We start from the raw sequence: 25,824 nt of genomic DNA on the forward strand, positions 1-25,824 counted from the left end.
GGAGGCTAGTTTCACCTAGGGACATGCGGAAGGGAGTTATGTTGGGCTACTAAGTTTAGTGTGATTGGAAAGTGGTCACTTCCGAATGGGTTTTTGATTACACTCCATTCCAAGTCGGGAAAAGGGAAGCAGAACCAATCGCCAAGTCTATTGAAGAGTATGAATTGTGATGAAGGTTATAATAGGTTGGCTCCTTTTTATTGAAGAGGCATGCACCGGAGTTCACGAGGAATTTTTCTATGAATCTACCTCTCGTATCGCATCGTGAGTCTCCCCACATCGTGTTATGAGCGTTAAAATCTCCCACGAGTATGTAGGGTTCGGGAAGCTGATCAATGAGGTTATGGAAATCTGTTTTCTCGAGATGATGATTCGGGGGTATATAAATGGTGCATACGGTTACCAACTTACTGAAAAGAATTGCCCGAACTGACACTGCCTCTAGGGGCGTCTGAAGGGCGACATATTGACAAGCTACAGACTTGTCGGCAACTATTGCTACACCGCCAGACGAGGCGTTCGCCACGTCACGGTCTTTGCGGTAGATGGTGTATTGACGAAGAAAGTTTGTGGGTTTCAGATGCGTCTCTTGAACACACAGCAACTTTGGATTGTGTTTGTGTAGGAGTTCTGTATATCGTCGAGGTTGTGAAGAAGTCCTCTGACATTCCACTGTAGTATTTGTGTCTCCATAATGACAAATGTGTTTGTGCTGTGTGTTTAAGAGATGAAGATTAGCTCGCGGGGCCCTTTGCAGGCGCCGTGACACGAGATCTTTCTTTTCTGGAGCGGTCGAGAGAATCTCGCCGCTCCTTAGGCGCTGGTGGCACCGTCTGGCCGGTTGTGTCCATTGCCTCTTGCGGGGCGCTAGACACGCGCTCTTGCGAGCCGGTTCGTTTGACGTGAAAGCCTCGTCTCGAGGGACGAGGCCCTGGAGGCCACCAGCCCGGAGGTTGATGGTCCCTTGTTCTGAGATGGCGGAGCAGCGCTAGCCGCAGCCGCCGAGAGGCGGATGGCGTCACCGCCGGCTCACTCTGTGTGGACCGGACAGCCGCCGGGTGCCGCGGTGGCGCTGCCCCCTGACGCGCCACCTCGGCAAACTGACTTTAGGCAGGTATGACACCCGCCTGCGAGCCTCTTTGAAAGTTATGTTTTCCTTTACTTTGATCGTGACTATTTCTTTTTCTTTCTTCCAAGACGGGCATGACCGCGAGTATGCGGCATGCTCACCATCACAATTGACACAGTGTAGAGTGTTTTCACATGTTTCAGAGGCATGGTCACCGGAACTACATTTAGCACATGTCTGTCGGCCTCGGCAGTTCTGGGAACTGTGGCCGAAACGCTGGCACTTGAAGCAACGAAGAGGGTTTGGTACATAGGGTCTAACCCGTAGCTTCACATAGCCTGCCTCGATTGTCTCGGGCAGGATGCTTGAGCCAAAAGTTAGTACTATATGCTTGGTTTTGATCTCTTTGCCGTCCCGTCTTAGCATGATTCGTTTGACAGTGATCACGTTTTGTTCGCTCCAGCCTTCCAACAGTTCAGCTTCTGTCAGTTCCATGAGGTCATCGTCGGAGACTACACCACGGCTGGTGTTCATAGTTCGGTGTGGGGATATTGTCACTGGGATCTCCCCAAATGACACTAGGTTAGGAAGCTTTTCGTGCTGTTTTACGTCGCGGAGTTCCAAAAGGAGGTCGCCGCTAGCCAATTTCGACGCTTGTAGCCTGCTCCAAGAGCTTCGGTGAGACTTTCGAAACGAGAAAGGGTGAGATCATTCTCACCGTCTTTTCGGGTTTATCGGAATGGATAACATGAAATCTGGGGAAGTTTTGCAATTTGCTGCCATTGAATTGAAAGATATCTTCGGTGCGCCCTCGTTTGTGAGAGCGATCAGGGAGTCGGGGGAATGACGATAAAGCCATAAGGTAACAATAATTTCGGTAGCTATGCCAGCCGCCCACCACCGAGCCCAACAAGGGGACGCTACAAGACCGAAGGAGATGCAGACGCCAGCTGTACATAGCCACTATAACCTAATATAATAGACCCAAGGATGGATAAACTACACCAGGTTAACCCTTGCTGCCTGGAAAATTGGAAGTAAAGCGAAGTGAAGAGAAGACAGGAGAGATGGAAAGTGAGAGAGAAAGACGAAGGTTGGAGGGAGAGAGAGGAGAGAGACAGGAAAAGGCAACTACCGATTTCCCCCGGGTGGGTCAGTCGGGGGTGCCGTCTACGTGAAGCCGAGGCCAAAGAGGTGTGTTGCCTCCGCCGGGGGGCCATAAAGGTCCAAACTCCCGGCGTCGGCTCAACCTCCAGGATCCCCTTTTCCCCGGACACGGCTAAGCTGCGCACGGTTAGACGCAGGAGGGTCAACCCCCATGTGCTCGGGTCCGTGGTGTCGCAACACACCAACGCCTGCTGACGCAGACGCCCCTGCGGGGACCTATCGAGACACGTAATCGCCACATGGCGGCTATTCACGCCTCAGCGGTGGTCTCATCTGGGTAACAAATGCAGATCTCGAAGGCCATGCTATGCTAGCTGCTTGCGGCAGACATTATTGCAGGAGCCGGAAACACGCAATGGCCGTCACGTGGTGGACACCCCCTTTTAGACACTGACTATATTAATTACCACCGCCAAAAGTAGCCAAGTCGCCAATCACAAAGTTTGGTTGCCAGGAGGCCTCTAAAAGTAGCCAGTATGGCGAAAAATCGCCATAAATGGCAACCCTGACTGAAGGAAAGGGGGAGAGCAGACGGCGTCTGCATAGAGCAAAAGCGGATGTGCTGACAACGCGAAGAAAGCGCCCGAAAGTGCTCAGCAGCATGAAAGAAGGAGGAGGAGGTGCGCAATGGAGATGGTTGCCAACATACAGCTTGAGTCCGGGGTTTGCGGAGCTTTGTGATAGCCCTCCGGAGCTTTGTGAGTTGTCCGGAGCGTGAGCAGAAACACTAGTAGGCATCACTTATTTATTTCTATGCAGGGCGATCTGAATAAAATGTATGTTATAGATTTCGCATTACTGCTTGCTTACATATCAGCAAAATCACAGACAAAGAATAACAAGAATATTTATGACCAAAACTCAGACACATGCAGTCAAGTGTCCATGCTCTGCTTTCGTGCGGTATGGACAACTTGTCGCGCTGGTGATTCTGAAACTATAAGCTCGCCCTGGGGCGAAGAGCTATTGTTTAATCAGGTTTATGTACCGCAGTCAAGAAGCGTGCGAAAAAGAGGCGCACTAAGGCGGCGTTTAAGGTGCTCCCTCTTTTCTGTGCCTTAGAGGTGAGTGTCCTGATATGTCACACATGTTACATTTTATTTGCGGTACTATATTTCGTGGTAAGAAAAGACAAGCTCACAGTGTGCGGACACAAGGACAAGAAAAACAACACGAACGCCGCCCTTTCGTTCCTAGGTCCGTGTTTTGCACGCCTGTCTTTCCGTATCATGGATTCTTTTCGTACTTGCTCACGAAGGTTTGCGCGGTGCGAGACCAGAAACCAACGGAGACGACATAAGCGTGCTTCGAGACGAAACAGGGAGAGGCGCGCGCTTGGAGTGTACGGGCTACAGCCACAGGCGCGCGCAAAGGGCTGTGAGAACTGATAAATGCACGGCACGTTCTAAGCCCAAGCAGAGGTCAACTAACCCAACCTCCTTCCCTACGGCACTGCTATGTGGCTACGTTTTTTTTTTTCAACAGATTGAGCTATGGACCACCAGGATTTCTGCTTACTGCTGAGCTATTAGGAATAGGGCACTGCAATATAACAAGATATGCATGGTTTCATATATCGCTTGCCATTCTAATTTCGAGATGCACAAAATTACAAAAAAAGATCGCTTTTTTTCAGATGCCAGATATTCGCTACTTCCGAAGTTCCGATGCTCAAGATTCGCGTGTCCAAAGTTCTCGCTCAAGGCACTTTTCAGACATCTTCGTATAGTTCATGGGCATGGAGATAACTGGCTGTGTGGCTTAGGAGGCTGCATGAAAACATTTAGCTGTTTCTTTCATGCCAGAGGCATGTGCACCGGAATCGCGCCGAACTGCTAACGGAAAGAACGCAGCCCATCGCAAACTGTGCCGGAACAAAGGAGCGTGTTTGAGGCACAGAGTGAGAAACGTACAGAAGCCAAAGAAGAAGTTCTACGTGATCCTGAGCCATCTCAATCAAGCCCCCAGTTTAACTAAATATGTGAATCAGTTTGTAACACTGCTTCTAAAGTGGAAAGAAGCGAGGCGTCTTCCTGAGTCCACCTTGACTGAAATAGCGAACGATGTTATTTCTTTCATTAAAGCAATGCTTGAGGGTGAACAGCTTGCACAAATATTGGTGCTGTTACTCATACAAAACAAGAATGGAAGCATCAGCTGAACCAGCTACTCTCTATGTCGGCTCGGCTAAGATATTGGAGGACACCTTTTTAATTTTTTGAGCCTCGTGCCACAGTGTTGGGAACTGACAGCCATGGAAGAGTTGACACCATGGAGTATGTGCCACTTTGTGATGTACTGGAGTGCATCTTTGAATATTCACACTTATCTGCTGACTTCAACGGCTACCCAAAAAAAAGGAAACTACTTGTGTTCTGCTTTTGATAGTACTGAATTCCAAAATCATGCCTACTTTGCCGGGGACACTTCTAAATTATGCATTCATCTTTATAGTGATGAATTCGAGGTGTGTAACCCGTTGGGTAGCAAAAGAGGAAAACATAAAATGACTGCAGTGTATTCTTCATTAATAAATTTCGCTACAAAAGGCCGCTCCGCACTCTCGGAATTCATTTGGTTTTGCTTGTTAGCGACAAGCATGTTGCCACCTATGGCTTTTCAAAGATCCCGGCTCCCCTAATTACAGATTTAAAGGAATTAGAAGATGAGGGTATTGTCCTGAATAGAGAACTCTTCTAAGAGGCTCGGTTTTTATTTTCACTGGTGATAATTTGTCCAGCAATAGAGTAGGATGCTGTAAATGCTCATTCAGTCATGGTAAAATTTGCAGGTTTTGTATGGCATTGCACCTTGAGCTTAATCACATATTTTGGAAAGTGATTTCCTGCTTCACAAGCCAGAGGGCCATCAGCACCATTTAAACATGTTGAGCGCTGGGCTTCCCACTACATCATTGTATGGAGTTAGAGAAGCATGTGCCCTCACATTCAACGGGTCTAATCCAACAAATCTACCTCCAGATGTGATACATGACATTCATGAAGGGTGTATTTCCATTTGCATTGCAGCATATCATTTCATCATTGATAAAACAGAATTTTTCCCTCACATACTTGAACAACATGATATGTGAATGCTATTATGATGCCCATGATGTGCGCAACAATCCAGAGCCTCTGTCAAAAGAGTTTTGAAAGGAAAAGCAGCTATGAAGGCCTCAGCAGCTCAAGTGTTTTGCTTGTTTCGCCATCTCACCTTTATTACTTTACCTTCGCTTACCTTCGTTTGGGCGAATTGTAGACATTATCATGACCTACAGAATTCCTACCAAGTATATTCCCTACCTGCAAAAAAATTCACTTTCTTTGGAATTCAAATCATAGTTCCCATCTTCATCACTACCTTGCAAAGTGCACTAATACATTATCCTTCACTCATCACAAAGTTTGGACCTATAAGTGCCCAATGCGATTTGAAGCAAAATATCAATATTTTAAAGACATTTGACGCAAGATCCGCAATTGGAAGCATCTTTCATACAGTCTGGCAGCCAGGCACCAGTTATTGCGAAGCTTCGCATTTATTGTCCCTCGTGAGAGCAGTGTTCATGAGAGCACCTTCCTGAATGCGTACAGCAGTTCGTTTCTGAACACAGCCTTGAATAATCGAATTCGTTTACTGTAAGTTCTCTAACTGGGAATGGCAGGATGTACAAGGTAGGTTGCTGCCTGGTTCACAACATTTCGCTTGATGATTTCCCAAAGTTTTTTCATATATGTGGACAAGGTACTTTCGGTGGGGTAAATGTGTTTGAGACCGTTTATTTTGATGAACATTTTCATGTTTATGTTGTGAGTATGACAGAAGAGTACAAGCTGCTGACATCACTTTCAAAGAATGCAAACGAGCCATTCTACATGCGGCAGCACAAGGAATGCAGTGGTCACAGTTTAGCATAAACAGCTGATTAATGTAGAAGTGTGCATCTCAGTTTTTTACATAGTTGTTATTTCTCGTGATATGAAAATGTTGTGGCTGCACATCCTGCACATGTGCCTTGCATTTTTCATACATATTTTCAGTTTTGTTTAGTAACAAGTGAGAAAGTCAAGCTTGAGTGAAATGATCAGTCAATAAAACTTGACCAAGCCTTTCATACCTATCAGGCGTGGCAAGCCACCTTAACTTGATTGTCCAAATGTCGCATTTCAAGTGCATGTTTTCAGAATAATTATGCATTGTGTTAGTAGTGCAATAGCACATTACAGACTCTCATAACCAAGTACCGGTGACTGTAAACCTGGCAGCATAAGCATCACAAAAATGTGATTGTTATAGCGAGTTTTATAATTCAAATGGACACTGAATGTTTATAATCTTTTGTTTCAAAGTGCGGACATGCAAGAGTGCTAAATATACATTTTAGAATCCTCGAAGTTATTTTTTTCCTGATTGTCGAAGCGAGTCGTGAATAAGAGTATTGATACCAGCATGAAGTTTCAGTCAACCTACAACCGTAACGAAACGCAGTCGTCTTCGTTGAGGCGGCCAGATATTGGAATCGAGGCGCATACGAGGTCTCTGTGGTGGACGCCCATGGCTCACTCGTCAACGCAGCCACGGTGGTTACCAACTTCACTCACGAAGCACAAGAAATGGCCATCGCGGTGGCCCTTCGAAGCTGCAAAGAAGCCTCCGTCATTTACTCGGACTCAAGAACAGCCATCAGAAGCTTCTACGGTTGTCAACAAAATTCCAAAACTGGGAGGAGACAATCTCACGTCCCCACACGTAACATGGTTCCCGGCCCACATGGGCAACATTTCCGGACCTCCTGACTGTAATCCGAACGAGCGGGCACACCAACTGGCGCGAGAACTCACATTCCGCTCCTGCGGTCCGCCCGCTCGCTTCAATAAAGCCTGCAGGGATCTAGACAACAAAGACCCGTTCGTATCATACCACTAATCACGTGAAATCATAGGTTAGCCCGAAGAATTTTTCCTACTCCTCACCAAAACCTCAAAAAGCACAGGGCCGTCACTTATAGACAGTTGCAGACTAGGACATACATCACACCAACAACTCTAAGCAGGACCTGACCTTCCTACTGCATGTCCACACTGCGGCCACGAATACAACAACTTCGAACACATGCTCTGGCTGTGCCCTGCCAACGCGGGTACGTACTTTCCTGACCAGTCCTCCTGGGACTCAGCGCTCAGAAGTACAGAGCTCATCGCTCAGCTCAAGGCCGTCCAGAGGGCCCGGGCCGTCGCCGAAGGACTCTGTCTACCGGCCCCGACCTGGGTGGAGCCACCGGATTGATTGGCGGGGCCTCCGGCCCCGCTTTAATTCTTTCTCCTCAGGACCTCAATAAAGTTCGTACTCACTCACTCACTCAGTCAACCTAAAAACGTTAAAATGATAAAGCTGCATTTTAAATAAAACTTTGACTTGAATGGCTTGTTCGTTTGTATGTGCCCTTACTGTTTGTACTTGACACGCAGTTTTTTCCGACATTTGTGAAAAAGTTTTAGGGGCATTTCAAACTCGACAAAAATGTTCCTGTTGCTTTATTTAACCTTGATATTCCACTTGTTTATTTTTGTGTCAAATTGTATAACTGCTCTGTAATGATGCTATGTGAACATACTTTTTGTTACATACATACATACATACATACATACATACATCATACATACATACATACTACATACATACACCTTTATTACAGCACCTCACAACTTATTACACATTTCTTATCACACATTTATCGACATGTGTACTTCTGGCCATACCCATTTCGAGTTTCCATCGTATCAATAACGTCATTACCTAAAAAATCGCAGTACACGAACGCATTGCGCAATCTGTACTATGATAGAAGTGTATGCATGCAGTTGCATAAATGTACTTAATACCCTTTAGTTCACGCTTTAACACCCTTATGAATGAGAAACTCACACCCTATATACGTGCGCACCCTTACAGTGGGGTGTTTTGAGCATAAAGGATGCTAAAAGGGTGTATCGAAACACCCTGCTTAAGACCCTTAAGGGTGTTAAAATGTTTAGTGTGTAAGGTATTTCAATACACCCATAGCCGTCGCATAGGGAACATTTCAACATTTTCGTGATGTGTTTGTTATATATACGGATTTGGTATCTCTAGTGAAGCAAAATAGCCAAGAAGGAATCAACTTACTGAAAACATAACTATGCTTAGTAAGCCGCAGTAATTCTTGCTAGTACATGCACTGTGCTATTTCTCAGCGGCATCAAGAATGGCGTTATCGATGCACGATATTCCCTAAATTTATGTGGGGGTTTCATCACAGTTGTCTACAAACGTGTAAGCGGCTCGACAGGATGGCGCATCATAACCACTGCCTGCCGCACAAGCAACCACACTTGGAAGGGGACTCGCAGACTACGATAAATCCAATGTCGAATTCGTTATGCCGGAGTTAGTGGGACTATATAACCCTATCTGCAACTAAAAAGACAGCATCGGAGACATGTGATTATTGAAATAGACTGCGGGGAAAATGACCTTTGTGGACAGTTCATGAAGCCTTCTTTACACTTGAAGAAAGGCTTCCTTTATTATTGGCAACAACGCAGCACAGCGCCAGATTTATTTTCCCTGATACATTATTTCAATTATTTGTCAAAGTTTTGCTTTGTCAAATGGGTGCTTAGAGGCAGTAATGACACATTTGTCGTGACATCCCAGTTTGCAAAAACGTCTTAACACTTGAACATCGATGCTCAGACCATAGTGTATCTTTTTTTATGAGAGCTGATATTTGGACAAATTTGTGTAGCGCCGATGTGTGTCTATTAATGCTTCGTCCTTGATAAATTTATGCTGCTTTTCTACCATGTATGTTTTCAGCGTTTGCTGAGGATGCAAGTTCACTTAAAGAGCGTTACTTTCCCACATATTGGTCACCCTTTACAGAAAGATGTATTGACGTCTTGTTTCCGTGAATGTTCTGCTGTTCACAGTGGATGGAGAATTAAGCAAGTTGATATAGGTTCAAGGGTGCAACAGCTGGACTAAAACAAAGAACAAGGAAAGAATATCATACCACAGGACGCTATCACCTGAAATTCACTGAAGCAAAATAAATGTCACGTGGCCTCAACTCCTTCAGTATATACACAAAATCGCTATCAAAACTACCCGTCAATTTAAAAACGCAGAACTGTGAAAACGCGTGACACTAATTTAAGGTTATTTCTCTAACTTGGGGATGTTTTTTTTTATAGGTCAAGGGCTTCAGACCACGCGACAATCGCGTTTTATCTTAGTATTATTTTTTGTGAAGCATGCCCTGGCGGCGTGCACGTTTGTTTAAATCAAAGCGTTGAGGCCCTTCTCGTGCAGAAATTGCAGTAATGGCCTAGCGAACTTATAGTCCGTGAGCCAACCACATTATCAGTTTGCTGAGTTTGTAACTCGGAATCTCTCAGAACCCCTTTCGAGTAGCCTTGCTCCGGGCCAGATCCACAACATGTGGTGAATGTCCGCGGCTGGAACAGAATCCTTTGGGCAGCTCACTGGGTCTTTAATTGTTGGGCGACAGACACAAATGATGGAATGTGTATGGGCTTCCCGGGCCTCTTCTTCATGAAGAGATTTTGTCCACCCGAGAAAAATAACGAGAAATCAAGCACACACGCAGGGATTAAGGAACGTGTGTCCCGATAGAGAAGTGAATTCTGGCCCTGAATGATATTGATGGATTTGAAGGGAGGATGTCACGTGCAACTTCTGACGCTGTACTATTGTGCGCATTTCTGTCCGCATAATCGTACTGATGCTGATCATGGCACTGCAGGATTGCGCATAGACGGTGAGTGGGAATGACATTTCACGATTGTGTATGTTTTCACAACTTCATGGCATCTTACAAACTTTCTTGACGTGCTGTACAGCGCTTAGGGAGTTACTGTAGAGGGCAAGGAAAGTAATGCTCTTCAGCGCATTGGGCGCTTTGATTGCGTTCATTTTCCTGCAATGAACTTCAGTTGACAGTCAGCATCGTGTGGTGTAGTGCCTCCCTTTATTTAGGCACCGTCTTTAGTCGCGCTGTTGCAGCCCTGTATTTCCTTCACACGCTTACGAATCACGGTGCGGATGCCCCTACTTGGGGCATCCGGTCGTGTATTTCAGTGCGCGGGCGCTCCAGCCGATAATCGAACCCGCGACCTCGCTACAGAACGTAACAACCACTAAGCCGCTGTAGCGAATCACTTACGAAGGTTGGCTGCACGTCGTCGTTCATGAAGCAGTCCCAGGGATTCCAGGCAAACAACCCTTCCACGAAGCATGTAGGCCGTGGAGCCGATATCGACAGCAGGATGAGGAAGTGTACAACCCTGTTCAGCGTTGCAAGAGGGATGAGATAAAGCGTGTTGATCTTTATTTGTCCGTCTTTTTCTGGCGTTGTTGCAACAAGGCGAAATTACCAATTTGTTATCATTTCCTCTTTGAAAGCACCGTACTAATGGTTATTAATGGTCACTCCATTAATGGTTAAGCGGAGTTTTGCCACGCTGTGGTGATGTTGACTAGAGACCGGATTTTAGGCAAATGCCTTTTTTGATTCCTTGCGCTCCTATCACCCCACTTTGATATGTGAGCATGAATTAGAGGTAAAGAAGGGCTTTTATAGTGTTTTTATAGTGCCTATAAATGCCTATTTTGGCGTTTGTGCCCAAATGCCTACAAATGCCTATAAACGCCTATTTTCGATATCGGCGCCTATATGAACACTATTTAGCCTCAAGTTTCGCTTCATTCATGTTACCGGGCAACATTTACTGTTCGGAACTCTATGGGGTTCAACCTAGTCCTTTAGTTCAACCAACTCCCGGAAAACAACTGCTAGCAGCATTGAAATGGGACGCGCCGGCCAGCATACGCCGCCGCGCTGACATTGCGCGAGCGGTTGGCGAATGCGAAACGCGGAGAGCCGTCAGGGGAAAGGAGAGTGACGAGCAAAAGAAGGAAAATGTGATGTGCACGTGGCTTTTGCTTTGCGTGTAATTTACTTTTAAGGTGTTCACCACCGTCGGGCGTTCCTTCTCAACGTACGAGATCATTCTCAATGGCAAGAGGCACAATTTTGAATCCAAAAATCTGGAGAAGGTGGTAGTTTGCTATTGTTTCCACAATCTTGAAAGTGATTCTTAGATTTATTTATTCAAACATGTGCACGTGCATAATATATTTATTATGCACATGCACAAACATGTGCATAATATATTTATTCAAACATGTGCACTTCAATTGCGCGGAAGTGTATTTGGCAGTGTTGGGATATCTGGCCTGTACAATTCGGATAATGTCATTGTACATGAGAAAATTGCGAAGAGTTGTACCTAACAGTCCTCATGTAAGAACATGCTAATTTCTTTATAAATCGTAGTCTCTCTTGCATTTGTTATTTGTCTGTTTGTGTTGTGTCTTAATTTAATTGCGTCAGGCAGACATAAAGTATCGGTTTTTTAATCAGTATTCCCAGCATTCAAGTGTTCTTTTGTAGCGTTAGCTACACTGGCCTAGCCAAGCCCGTTTCGCGCGGCAGATCAAGAGCCGTGCTGCGCATGCGCAAGGATCAGCGATGTCACACGGCTTGCGCACCGGAGCCGGCACCTCTCGCGCACTCCGCCGCCGCCGCGCGCGACTCACCGCCGCCGGTCTGCGCATTCCAGAGGAGTGACGTCGTAGCCGTGGTAGACGCACTGGTGCCGGCGCGCGCTCGCTGTCGCCGTCTGACACTGCGCTGGAGCCGCTGCGCTTCTGACTGGCGTTTGCCAGTGTGGTATAGCCATGGAGAAGGAGGGCGCAAATGCTGCTCAACAGCGCAGAAGAACGGAGAAGCTTGACTCATCGGATCCCGAAGTAGTTGCCTGGCAATTAGCGGTTGAGCGTAGGAGACAACCAGGAAAGCTAAGAATATTCAGCTGAACCTTTGCTAACGCTACGTATATCCTGGCATAGCTGAGCTAAGCCACTGCAACTTTTTTCATGCCTGTTTCACTATATGCGACGCTCGAGTACAGTGACCATTTAACATGAATATGAGCAGTGTGCTTATTAAATGAAGCCAATAGATCTTCATTAGTCCAGCAGTTTTATGGGACAATGGCACGGCTATGTTGAACTGTTGGAGCCTTTGTGCCACCATACACAATAACATTTCTTCTTTTAATATCGTAAATATAGGCCGCGCACGTCTTTGTTTGAAATTATTTACATTTATGTAAAAATTTATTGTGCCTATATTTACGACGTTGGAGGCCTAAAGCATTGTTTTGCCTGCCTATTTTTGGCGCCTAAAATGCGTTTTTTTATGCCTAAAGATCCGGCCTCTAATGATGACGACCGAATCACTCTTAAAAGTGTTAGTGAAGAATCCAATTGTTAGGCAAAATTGTACACAGAAAAAGAAGCAACATCAAAATTACAACGACAGCGACCAGCACAGTCATCGGTCATCTATGTGAACACGAATCAAGTGCGCCCGCTGTTACTCATATCGCTGTACATTCCAAAGTTATCGGTGGCACTCGCGAATTTTCGGGATTTTGCAAAGCTCTGCTCGTCGCGTGTGCAATCTGATTAAAAATGATTTATAACTCAATTTTCAGCACAATGCGCCTGGAGAAAAAGCAACTTCGCAGCATAACCTGAGTTGCTTTTGAGTCAGTTAAACTGGTTTCGTTACCGAGCTGCCTTCAAGAAATTTTGGCGTGTCTTGCGCACAGCGAAAACTGGATAACTGTGTTAATCCGATGAACGGTCATCAGGAAAAAGCAACGTAGACATGAGAATGTGATCATTGTTGGTTAATGGACAGATTATCAGTCTTGGAAATGGCGCGCGATTTGCGCCAGTCTAACATTTTCTGAAAAACTCTACAACTATGATAAAAATTAGAGAAACTGCGTGAAGGCTCCGCCAAGGGGAGCTGCGGTCAACGCAGGTGTAGGGAGCCTACATGCAAGCGTTGTATGTAGGCTCCCTACGCAGGTGGCCGTTTGAAAGATGTTCCATCTATATATCCTTGCCATTCATACTATATAGACGTTCGCAACTGACGTCTTTATAAACGCACTTGTGTATATACTGATTCGCATTCCGTAATTTAGCTCTTTTATTGCAAGAGCAATTATATGGACACTCCAGGCGCATTTCTGCCGTCGGCGCCGCCGCCGCCATGAGCTTCCGTATAACGTCCAAGGGTGTTAAAATCGTCGAGGCGGCCCGCCTGCTCTATGTGCGAGTGAAAGCATGCTAGAGTGAGCCGGCGATCACGGCTGATCGCGCGTCAAAGGGAGGAAAGCGGGCATGAAGTGCGCCGTTTTCCGTCGCGCGCGACGCACCCAACGTTGCGAGGCGCCGGGGGGTGGAGAAGGAGGGGTGTGCGGTGTTTTCCTCGCCTGCAACTGCGTATGTGGCGGGTGCGCGCGGTCGCGCGGCCGCAGCTTGAGAGCGATCTGAGTTGGGGGCATACTCTAGGTGGGTCGGCGGCTCGTAGCTTTTTGCGTGCTGTGACTTCTCCGCGCTCGGTTTGCATTGAAGCGATAGACACAGCACGAAGGTCATTTCGCTTGCTGCTGTGCCGCGTTTCCTCACGCCAGCGCTTCGACAGCGAGTGTCCGCGGTCGTCGAGTATGATGTGTTCATGTTTGCTGCGCGCTGACACCATGCTTGTTAATTTAGTTAGCAAGCGAACGTTTACAATTTGATACGGCCGATACAAGTACTGTCCTTAATTTGTATGGCTCTCTGCTAATTTCATGCATTCATGCTAATTTGCTATCGCAATCCATGCTTCGCCTTTAGGACGAAACTGCGCCTTTTTTTTTTCTTCATAAGGCCAGTGTTGCTTATGATGGCTGCCGGGGATTCGCGATTTATTAATATAGTCCTCGACTGATCCATTTACCGCTTGATCTTTCGAACCTGCTCGATTACGTGTCCATCCCAGCAACACCGTCGCCTGGAATCGAATCGCGCATAAGGGTGAATAAAATTTCGGAAGCCGTAGGGTGTTTCGCTGGATTTTTAAGGCATGACCCGCGCACCTGATATCGCAAAAAGAGCAGTCGCTATCCAGGTAATCGGCTTTTCCATCATCGTTGGTGAGGTGACTTCTGGCCCTTTTGTGTGCCGTTCAGGTTCGCCAGAAGTTGGTACTTTAACTCCGCACCAAACCATTCTTCGCCTTCTGCCGACTACTGATGTTAGTATTGCAGTGACCGTCAAGAAAATTCACATCCCGCCACCGTGGTGATGACCGGTCGGCCGTTTTCTGCTACTACATTTAATAATCTTTAACTATATCAAATTTAGTAGGTCACGATCACTTGAAGACGCTTGCGTAACCGTGCGTAACAAGGTGGCAAGTGCCCAGTCTGCATGAAAACAACAGAGTTTATCTTGCTTTCGTTTTTTATTTATTTTAGCTCTCAGACTATAGGGACATTATTACTGTCTACTCTCTTTCCGAAAATCGGTTCTCGTTAAAGCCCCCGCCCCCAACCCTCTACATTGAAGTACGAAAAAATAAAAAAAAAGGGTTTCAATAAGCGTCACGCGCATAGCTGCGTGATGATTTCTTTTACGCTTAAGCCGGTACTAGATGTCGGTAAAATTGTCCTGCCGAGTCCTGACTACAGACGAAGGCATTTCAATCACCGTTGCAGCACTCGGCACCAAACCGCAACTTTGGTCGCCGACTCCGACGAAGCGTCGTTGGTTAGGCCTAGCTGGAGGCCGGCGGGTGGCAAGCTGTTGCGGAAATTTCACCCTCTACATGTTTTTACCAGCAGACCACATCGGCGAATGGCTTGAGATCACGTGTATTCGCTGCTCTGACTGCCACGTACGTGTAGCGGAGCTTTAGAGGCGCGGATGGTCAGCCGGGATATACCGCGAGTTCTTGTGTGCGCTTACGTACTGGATGAACAGCGAAAGCTCGCGTGTTGGCATCAAACGAATGAAGCTTCAAACTGATTTTGCGCAGTACAGATTAAACTGACAGTGTCGCCGAGTCAAATCCGCGTGCGTTGTATCTGCACATAACGACGACACGTGAAACACGTCAGGCTAAGCGATGGGTGAGCGCGAAACGCACCCGCGGCCTCAGCCATCAGATATTTCAAGTAAGTTTCATTTTAATGGAGCACAACATTTCCAAAGGCCCGTAAACGAATTTGTCGTTGTGCCATAGCGCTCTAAAAAACAACGAAATCGATTTTAACATCGCAGTTTATTTTCTCGGACTGCAGAATTCTTCGGACATCTTCGCGGCGCTGTCCATGTCCGAAAACTTCTTCAGTGACAGTAAATGTGCATAGTCGGCTCGTTGCGCCATTGGCGTGGCAATTTGAGGCTTTAGTAAGTAGCCATAAGCCTGCCTCGTGTAACACCCGCAACCAGTAAAACATGATAAAAAAGAGTCTGGGCCTTACATAAGCAAATCTTAAGCCTCATAATCATAAGCCTCATCATATGGCAGCGTGTATAATAGTCCTGCCGTCTGTGTTAATGTGCTGTATGTCCTGACTTCTATGCTGCTTATAGAAAGGGATTCCATTGTTCATCGATCCCCATTGCTTAAAGCAGTGATAATATGTTCCATTGAGTTTCTGCTAACTGTGCAGTGCAGCATAGCACATTTTTGTGATACGTTAACAGTTGGATATGAAAGCAAAATATTTGTATGCCAGCCAGTTTCCGTTCTGTATTATCTTTTCCGTGCTCATTGGTGTTCTTCTGGTGATGGAGAGCCATGTCTTAGCAGCACTAGTCCGGATTTCAGTTTTAGGGGCGAAGCACCTTAAGGCCGAGCCTTGTCACTCGTAGTCCGTAGCTCTGGTTTGCATGGAGACCGCTATGGGCGCTGCGGCGCACAAGGGCTATATAAGCGCTGTATATACTGTAATACGTACAGTATATATATATATATATATATATATATATATATATATATACGCGACGCTCCGGCTAACGCTTCCGGCGTTTTGCCCGAATGATTCCCCGGTGCTTCGCCCACTCATCATCATTCACTTCGTGGATATGCGGTGTCTTTTTTCATATGAGTTGTTTCTTATTAGTACATGAGCGTTGGCCTATAAGAGCCATTTTGAACAATCTTATCATTTTAACGCATCGCTAATCTTACCAAGCCACTATTTATTCCTTCTAATTGGCATTGAATATTGTATTCGTTCTGGGCACTTCATTACGAGTGCACTTACTGCAGCAATTCAAAAAGTGCATTGTTTTAAACATTTCACAGTATACTTGGGTTTTAATATTGATTTTTCTTCCAGGCAAAGTCTTTTTGAGACTGCAGGTCGATTTGCAGTTCATTCGATACAGGTATATAACTGCAACTTTAAGACCACTTTTGTCAAAATAAGGCGATTCGAGGCCTTTTAGTGGACGTAGGACAATGACAAAGGCGTCGAAATGAAGCTTGCTAAGATTGAATTGTTGATGACAACAAGTGAAGTTTTCTTCTTTTGGCATCTTTTTTGAAGCGAGTAAATGCGACACGAACACAGCATGAAACAGTAAACGGAGGCCACGAAATCTAATTATGTACACTTTCATAGCTATTGATTTCAAACGCTTGCGATAGCTATTTCGGAGCGCACTCATCGCTGTAGTTGTAGTTTGAGCTCACTGGCGTGCACCGTAAAAGAAAAAAAAATACCCTTAAAGATAAGAGTGTTGGCCATGTGGTTGTAACTAGCACGTTTGAAGGTGCAAATTCTGCTACAAAACACTCTTGGTCATTCCCACTATTGTTATCACTATACGAGCCTCTCACCCATCAAGCGCCGCTAGGAGATTGGTGAAGCTTTTGAGGTGGCCGCGCAAGCCGATAGGCCGCAGAGCCAGGAAATTGCTGATCACGGTCTTTTCGTATCCGGCAACGACGAGGCCCCGGGTGAGTTGCTAGTGGACATAACAGGGAGGAGTACAAATGAGCAAAAAGATTTTAGAGCCAGTTGCCGGGAAAGATGTAGGCGTTATTCTGTACATATCCTTTTATATTATGGAAGCACAATTTCCTGAATCATTCGAGCAGCCTTTCAGAAATTGTCGAGAGTAAAAAGGGTGCACAATATATATGGTGACGCGAAAGAAAAGTGAATTGATCTTTACATTTTATTATGTGTTTCTCTCTTTCTGCCCTCCTTTGCATGGTGCGATGCACCAACCTCACCATAATGCGTAACCAAATAATAAATCTGGACATTCACTTATCTTTATTTCTTTTTTGTCATGTTTACTAGGGGTGTCCGAGTAGTCACAATGTCGAGTACGAATCGAATGGTCTTTCCAATTCGATTGATAGGTGGATTTGCGAATCGAAGTTGTCGATTGGTCGTTTCTGATAGTGTTGAAATGTACAGGGAGCACCACGGATGCAAGGAGAGTTCCTTACGAATGATTTTGCAGTGGAAATACTGTAGTAGCCGCGCAGACGAACCAATTTCTAAGACAATGAATATAGCAGATGGCTGCTGCAGAACAGTCTGCGGCCGAGCTTATATATGAGCACGCCTTGTCATTGGTAGCCTACGAATTTAATTTCTCGATTTAGGCAAAGTTATTTATTATTGCTGCAATTGCTCTAAATTTGCATCTTTTTACAACAATGCGTATTACAGTATTCCTCTATGCTCTATCAACGAGCACACGGATCTTCTTGCTATTCGAAACTGTGGTTATTCTATAATACTGACACGAATGATGTGGGGCTCCTGCATCCCGGGACGGTGCGCGCAAAGGTCGGCGCCGTGAAAGACGACGAAGCGCGTAGGCTGCACGCTCTTCTTCTGGCCCGCCATTAAAGAGAAGCGTCTATTTTTTCAAGACTCCGTCTTCGATTTACGTTACATTTTTCTGGTGGAGGTGCGGGGTACATGCTACCGCTTCCAGATCGAACCCCGTCTACAAGCCAAGTACGAAGTCCGGTCGAGCTGACTCCTGTTCACGTACGGACAAGCCGTCGACTTCAAGGACTGCCACCTGAGTACAAGCCTCTACCCAACCTAGTCAGAAGAATGAGTACATCAGTTCCATCTTCTTCCTCAACCGCAGCGACCGAGGTCGTCCTTAACCAGCCGCTAATCCCCAAATCCTTCCATGGGGACACCTTCGAGGATGTTGAGGACTGGCTCGATCACTTTGAGCGTGTCGCAGAATTAAACGGCTGGACTCCGGAGCGCAAGCTACGCAATGCCTACTTTGCCCTCGAGGACTATGCGCGGACATGGTTTGAGAACCATGAGGCGGTCTCATCAACATGGGACGAATTCCGACGGCAGCTAATCAGCACATATGCCAGCCCCGATCGCAAGGAGCGAGCTGAATCTGTAATTCAGGCGAGAGTACAGCGGCCGAACGAAAGCGTCGCAATGTTTGTCGAAGATATGTGCCGACTTTTCCGACGCGCGGATCCGTCCATGTCGGAAGAAAAGAAGCTCAGGCACCTGATGTGCGGTGTCAACCAAGCGTTATTCGGTGGCCTAATACGCAACCCACCAAAGACCGTTGCTGAGTTTCTCCCGAAAGCCATATCAATGGAAAATGCACTGCAGCAGCGAACAAGGCTGTACAACCGCGACGTGTCGACCCTATCGCGTGACCCTCTCGCTATGCCTTTTGACAATACCGACGTTTGCGGGAGCTCATTAGGCTTGTTGTTCGAGAAGAGCTCCAGAAGCTTCAGGTGGCTCCGGCATCGGTACCGCGACTCGCTCTGGCTGAGGTCGTCCGGCAGGAAATCAGGCAGGCAGTCCAAGTCCCAGAGCGAAGCGAGACACCACAGCCCGAGACACGGCAGCCACAGCCTCGCATGTCGTATGCGGAAGTAGCGCGAAATTCGTTGTCCCCGACTTTTCACGGCATGAGTGACATCGCGGACTTTCATGGTGTGCGCGCCGTGGAACAAGCAACTGGCGACTTTAGGCCTCGCCGCACGCCATTTATGGCTGAAGCACGACCACCCCGCAAGAGCGGCGTATGGCACACTGCAGACCGGAGGCCCTCGTGTTTTCATTGCGGTGAAGCCGATCACCTCTACAGGGCGTGTCCTTACCGCCGAGCTGGGCTCCGTGGATTTTCACTGAATGCGCCGTGCCCGCGCAATGGCGAACGCCCCCTGGCGATTGAAGCCTGCCTCGCGGACGCCAGGACCTCGTTTGCCCCAAGATTCCGTGACACCCAGTCACCGTCACCCGCCCGACACAAGTCTTGCAGCCCCCTCTTCACACCGAATGCAACAAGGCGTCGCTCACCCAGCCCTGCTTCCCGGGAAAACTGAGTCCAGCGACCTGCGGAGGGGAGGTCGCTGACGTTGCGAACGCTTAAGATCCTCCACTACGACGACCGCGATATGACGCAATTGAGATGCTGATGGGGCTTCAGCCCCCCCCCCCCCCGAATTTTTTTCGTGCTGGCATGCACCGCCGACCAAAACTACCACCGACGCCGGCAACCATTGTAGATTTTGTGTACAATGTCCTTTTCACGCTCGACAAGACATTTCGGCACGGCATTGCGAACTCGGGATGGATTTCGTGACAACGCCCTTGCACCTGGAGTCACGTAACGCAAGGAGCCCCATCCGAGCACAAACTTTCAACGGCTTTTCGATAGCGAGCGGGCGCGTTGCGGCATCTCGCAGCGGCCGCGGAATATACGGAGCGCATGGATTTCAATTACGCAACTTTATGGGTATACAGTTTTCATAAACTTTTGACGCGAAAGGTGCGCTGAAATTTCCAAAGGCATGCTCTAAAATATTTTCAATTCTAGAACTTTTTGGGGTTAATGTTCTTATAAACTTGGGCCAACATGCGCGCACTGGAACGCTCGTGTCCAAGCCGTTCCATACATGGAAGCGCGCGCTCGCAATCTCCCACACACGAAAATACTAAATATCACCGTGACTGTCAGCTAGCAGCTGATAATTTTCTCCAAACATTTTCAGGAAGCGTGCCCAATGTGATTGATCAGCTGGACCAGGGCAGGCAAAGTAAAATGTGAGAAAACAGAAGAAAGTGAACGGCCTATTATTGAGGATTTTTTTTTTTTTTTTTTGCGGGCGACAAGGTCTGGCTCTCCGTGGCCACAGGGACAGGGGCCCTATGTATTTAAGCAATGCCCCTGCTGAAAATACAGGCATTTTCAGAGTGCTTCTTCGCATGCGAGCTGATTATGGAGATACATATCTGAAGAACCATTTGGAAAGTTACCCCAGTATTGCCTCGTATTTAAGCCCAGACGCACAAAACCAAATTATACAAATTTGTGGTGACATTATCAAAGAAAGCTTAGATTCAAAAGCAGGCTACTTCTCCATACTTCCTGACGAAACGACGGACATCGCTGGAATCGAACAGCCTACTGTTTCTGCAAGGTACCTAAACAAGTGTACCAACGACATCAAGGGAGTGTTTTAGGTTTTAGCACCAGAATAGATGCCCATCTCTCACTGCGACAGCAGGTTCTATGTAAATGTGTAAATACTGCTGCAGCTTCTAGTCACCCTTCCAGTGACCACTGCCAGTGCAGATATACTAATATACAGGGTGTTTCAGCGAACACTTTCAAAATTTATTTAAGGTTGCCTGTGGCAGATAGCCCAATTCTAGTTAATGAGCTGGTCTACTCGAAGAGGCGGACATTACTTGCACAAAAAATTGAAATGCATAATCGAATCATTAACAATATTGCACTAATTAAGTTTTCAACTAATTACCTGATGGCCCATATTGCAATTTACAAATTGTAGCAGGGGAGTTCGCAAGGCGGATCAACTTGGAATTAATTATCAGGATGACACCAGTTTCGAGATATTAATTCCCGAACTTTGCGGAGAAATGCATTGGCGTTCCAGTTAATTTTGTGCTTGAATGCATAAAGCGACGTTTTCTTAAGATACTAACTGGAACGCCAATGCATTTCTCCGCAAAGTTCGATAATTAATATCTCAAAACTGGTGTCATCCCGAGAATTCGTTCCAAGTGGATCCGCCTTGCGAACTCCACGGCTACAATTTATAAATTGCAATATGGCTCATCAGGTAATTAGTTAAAAAGTTAATTAGTGAATTATTAGTAATTATTTAATTATGCATTTCAATTTCTTGTGCAAGTAATGTCCGCCTCTTCGCGTAGACCAGCTCATGAACTAAAATTATGCTATCTGCCACAGGCAACCTTTAAGAATTTTTGAAAGTGTTCGCTGAAACACCCTGTATACTTTGCAGAACTCCCACTTTTTATTTGTACTCACTGCTGCGAGTATTAGCTCGGTGTAATCACAATACACGACGAATTACAGCTGCTCCTGCGCAATCGATTGCAACGAGGGATAGCGTCATTGAGGTTTCTTCCTGGCCGTTGCATATGTAGAAAATGTAAACAAGGTTCTTGAACGACAAAGATTCATCAAAATATTTGTCCTCAACTTGTTCATTTCATGGCCTTTACGTTTTTCATATAAGCTGCATGCACTGCTTTGCTGGTTTCGAACTGATGTTGACCCTTTTCGCGGCGATCCCGTGGGCGCTGCCATATTTGATCACGTGGTGACGCGTCCATTGCTTGCCTCAACTGCCTCCGTTGCCTCCTTGTTTACAATGGAAGTGTATGACGCCGGCGCGGCTTAAAAAACCTCTGTTTTCGGAGATATCGTAGACAGTGACTAGGTGGACGACACGAAGCTTTGATCACAGCTTCAGAGAACATGCAAAAGCGCTTTCGGAGCTGATTGAGCTATGTCCAAACGGCGCAGGCAGTTTATATGGTGCTTCTTCTAAAATCGGGGCTAAATATGCATTCCAAGCTTTGCAATTATGAATTCAGTCAGGATTAGTGTGTTTTGCTCTTTGTTCTTTATTCGGCAAATATTTTGAAGCAGTGGCTTGTCAGTTTCTGACTCAGTGATGTTCCTCGGTGCGGCCACTATATGATTATTTTCTGCCTAATCGCTCGCGGGTGTGCTCAGTTCCGAATCCGATAGATTTGTTCTTGCTGCGCACAAGGCTTGAAACGTAGCTGTTTTGTACATTATAATACCTTGTAGCAAATATATATTACAGCTAGTAACTTGCTTACTCTCGTGGACCGTCACGAAACATTCAGCTTCGACCATTAATTCGTGCGCAATCGCAGTAATCTTTCATTTATTGTGCGTATAGAGTGCGCATATATTCTAGTGTGTGTCCATTCACTTATTCTTGATACGTCGGCGATAGAGTGGGCGTAAGTTTTCCTGGCATTTGGACAGATGTGTATAGATAACGTGCGCGAAACTTACTATGACAGGAAGCGGCGCTACTCCCTTTGTCATTGTTTAACGAGTGGTACTCACTGTTGCCGACGTTCTGGGGATGAAGCCCTTTCTTTGAAGGTTAGCGATACAAGGCTGGCGGATGAGCAAATTTGTGTATCCTCTAGGAAAGCCGTACATCACGAAGTGCCGGTAACACGTTCGGACAGTTGCAGCAGCGGTCCGCGAACTTCTATTCCTTAACATGCCAGTCACAATTTTTGCAGCCAACTACTGCAAACGTCTTCAATCCACATTATTCAATCTAGCATGATTGGAGCACAGTGTGTTAGCGAAAACTCGGTTGCATTTCTGACGGCTGATCGCACAGAAGCAAGATAGAATCGGTAATGGTTTTGTATTCGTGCGCGGTCGCTGAGGAGAGGTATGGCGCGCCGCCGTGAGCGCCATCTCGTTTCTCTAAAACAAACTGCTCCGCGAAAAGGGTCAATAGTTCTAAAGTTCATGTGATGTTTTCTTTACTTATTATTTAGAAAAAAAAAACACGGAAGCATTGATATCAGTTATTTCTGCCACAATTTTTGGGGCATACGAATATATTCTGTTATGAAAACATACATATTTTAATGGACAGTGCATAGCGTTCAATAATTCGTTTGCAGCATCTAATATACAATGAAATTGGCAATGCAGTTTTTATTCATGCATTTGATCCCTCGACAAATTCTATAAGGAGGAAGCCGCGCTGCAACCTGAGCCCCCCCTCCGAACAAAATTTCTGGCTACGCCACTGTTACAGAGTGTCTCCAGTGGAAAGGGAAGCGATCAAGCAGCAGGTGAAAGAGATGCTCCAAGACGACGTGATCCAGCCGTCCACAAGCCCGTGGGCCTCCCCTGTAGTGTTAGTCAGAAAGAAAGACAACACACTACGTTTCTGTGTAGATTACAGAAAGTTGAGCCGTGTCACCAAGCGCGATGTTTATCCATTGCCACGCATCGACGGCGCATTAGATCGTCTACAACATGCCAAGTTTTTTTCTTCGTTGGATCTGAAATCCGGGTATTGGCAAATCAAAGTTGATAAACAGGATCGTGAAAAAAAAACTGCGTTTGTGACACCTAACGGGCTTTATGAGTTCAAAGTTCTCCCCTTCGGCCACTGTTCCGCACCTGCCACCTTTCAGCGGGTGATGGATGCCGTGCTTGCTGAACTCACCTGCCTCGTATACTTGGACGACGTCGTCGTGTTTTCGAGCACGTTTGAGGAACATCTCGCACGACTCGAGAGAGTCCTTGCTGCGATCCGTAATGCCGACCTCACCATCAAGCCTGAAAAAAGATACTTCGGGTTCCAAGAGCTCAAATTTCTTGGCCATGTCGTTGGTCCTAAAGGCGTCCGACCAGACCCCGATAAGTTAGCTGCCGTCGCCGAGTTTCACCACCAACAGACAAGAAGGCTGTCCAACGCTTCCTTAGTTTGTGCGCCTATTATAGACGCTTCGTCGAGGGATTCTCGAGAATTGCTGAGCCTCTGACACGGCTTACACGCGACGATGTGTCTTTCATTTGGGCTTTCATTTCAGCAGTCGTTCAATGAATTGCGCCAGCGTCTGCAAGCTGCCCCAGTACTTGCTCATTTCGACGAAGACGCAGACACAGAAATGCATACTGACGCCAGCAATGCGGGTCTCGGTGCAGTTCTTGTGCAGTGGCAAGATTGTGCTTGTGCGGAACGCACCATTGCTTATGAAAGCCGCAGTCTCACCAAGGCTGAGAAAAACTACTCAACCACTGAAAAAGAATGCTTAGCGGTTGTGTGGGCAAGTAGTAAATTCCGACCCTACTTGAACGGTTGACCCTTTAAGGCTGTCAGCGATCACCGCGCCCTGTGCTGGCTTGCCAACCTCAAGGATCCTTCAGGCAGACTAGCCCGTTGGAGCCTACGCTGACAAGAGTACGACATTAATGTTGTCTACCGATCTGGAAGAAAGCACAGCGACGGAGACTGTTTGTCACACGCACCGCTCCCTACGACATCGTCGGACCCTGACTGACTATGACTTGCCATTTGTCGGCGTTGTCGACGCCGTAAAGATGGCTGAGCACCAGTGCGCTGACCCTGAGCTGCTGCCGCTGATCGAGCACCTTCAAGGAGTTGAAGGTGTTACCTCGGTCGCTCTTGCGCGGCTTATCATCGTACTGTTTGCACAACAACGTCCTTTACAGGAAAAACTGCGGAAGCGGTCCAAATACGTACCTCCTTGTCGTGCCGTCGGCGCTGCGCCAAGACATTTTGCAAGCCTGCCATGATGAGCCATGCGCGGGACACCTGGGATTCGCTAAGACATTAGCAAGGATACGACAGAAGTATTACTGGCCCCGGATTTTTTCTTCTGTGCAACGGTATGTAAAGACCTGCCGCGATTGTCAGCGTCGCGAGAAACCGCCCTTTAAACCGGCTGGCTTTCTCTACCCTGTGGACCCTCCTCAAGCACCGTTCCAACAAATAGGAATGGATCTACTTGGGCCATTCCCAGTGACCTCTTCGCGCAACAGATGGATAGTCGTCGCTACCGACTACTTAACCCGGTATGCCGAAACCGAAGCTATTCCGCAAGCAAACTCGCATGAAGTGGCCAAGCTCTTAGTCCACCACATCGTCCTACGACATGGTGCACCGTCTGTGCTCATCACGGATCGCGGTACAGCATTTACAGCAGAATTTATGCAGGACGTTCTCCAGCTGACACATACCTCTCACCGCAAGAGCACTGCCTATCATCCTCAAACCAATGGATTAACGGAACGTCTGAACAGCACGCTGGCTGATATGCTCTCCATGTATATCGACGTAGAGCACAAGATGTGGGACGAGATTTTACCCTATGTGACCTTTGCGTATAACACTGCTGTACAGGAGACTACACAGTTTACGCCGTTGGATCTTGTATACGGGAGCCACGTCACCTCAACTCTTGACGCCGTGCTACCTGTGTCTGTGTCCCGACCAGCGAAAACGTGGAAGAGTTTGTACAAAGAGCCGAAGAAGCCCGCCATCTTGCTCGGCATCGTATCCGGAGACAACGGCATACCGACACCCTTCGATACAACCAGGGTCGACGCGACGTCCATTACAATACCGGCGACTGCGTGTGGGTCTGGACGCCCATCCGTCGCCGTAGACTCTCGGGAAAGTTGCTCCGCCGGTATTTCGGTCCATACAAGGTTACACGCCGCCTTAGTGACGTAACCTACGAAGTCGTCCCCTGCAGTTCCGGCCCCGG

At 46.9% G+C, this 25,824-nt stretch overlaps 1 pseudogene; it reads left to right on the top strand.

Moving 5' to 3' along the window:
- Window positions 1-4,034: 4,034 nt before the first annotated feature.
- LOC125947778 (uncharacterized) lies at window positions 4,035-5,391 on the top strand (annotated as a pseudogene).
- The last annotated feature ends 20,433 nt before the right edge of the window (window positions 5,392-25,824 follow it).

Source organism: Dermacentor silvarum, chromosome 8 (genome assembly GCF_013339745.2).
Source record: "Dermacentor silvarum isolate Dsil-2018 chromosome 8, BIME_Dsil_1.4, whole genome shotgun sequence".
NCBI classification, from domain to species: Eukaryota; Metazoa; Arthropoda; class Arachnida; order Ixodida; family Ixodidae; genus Dermacentor; species Dermacentor silvarum.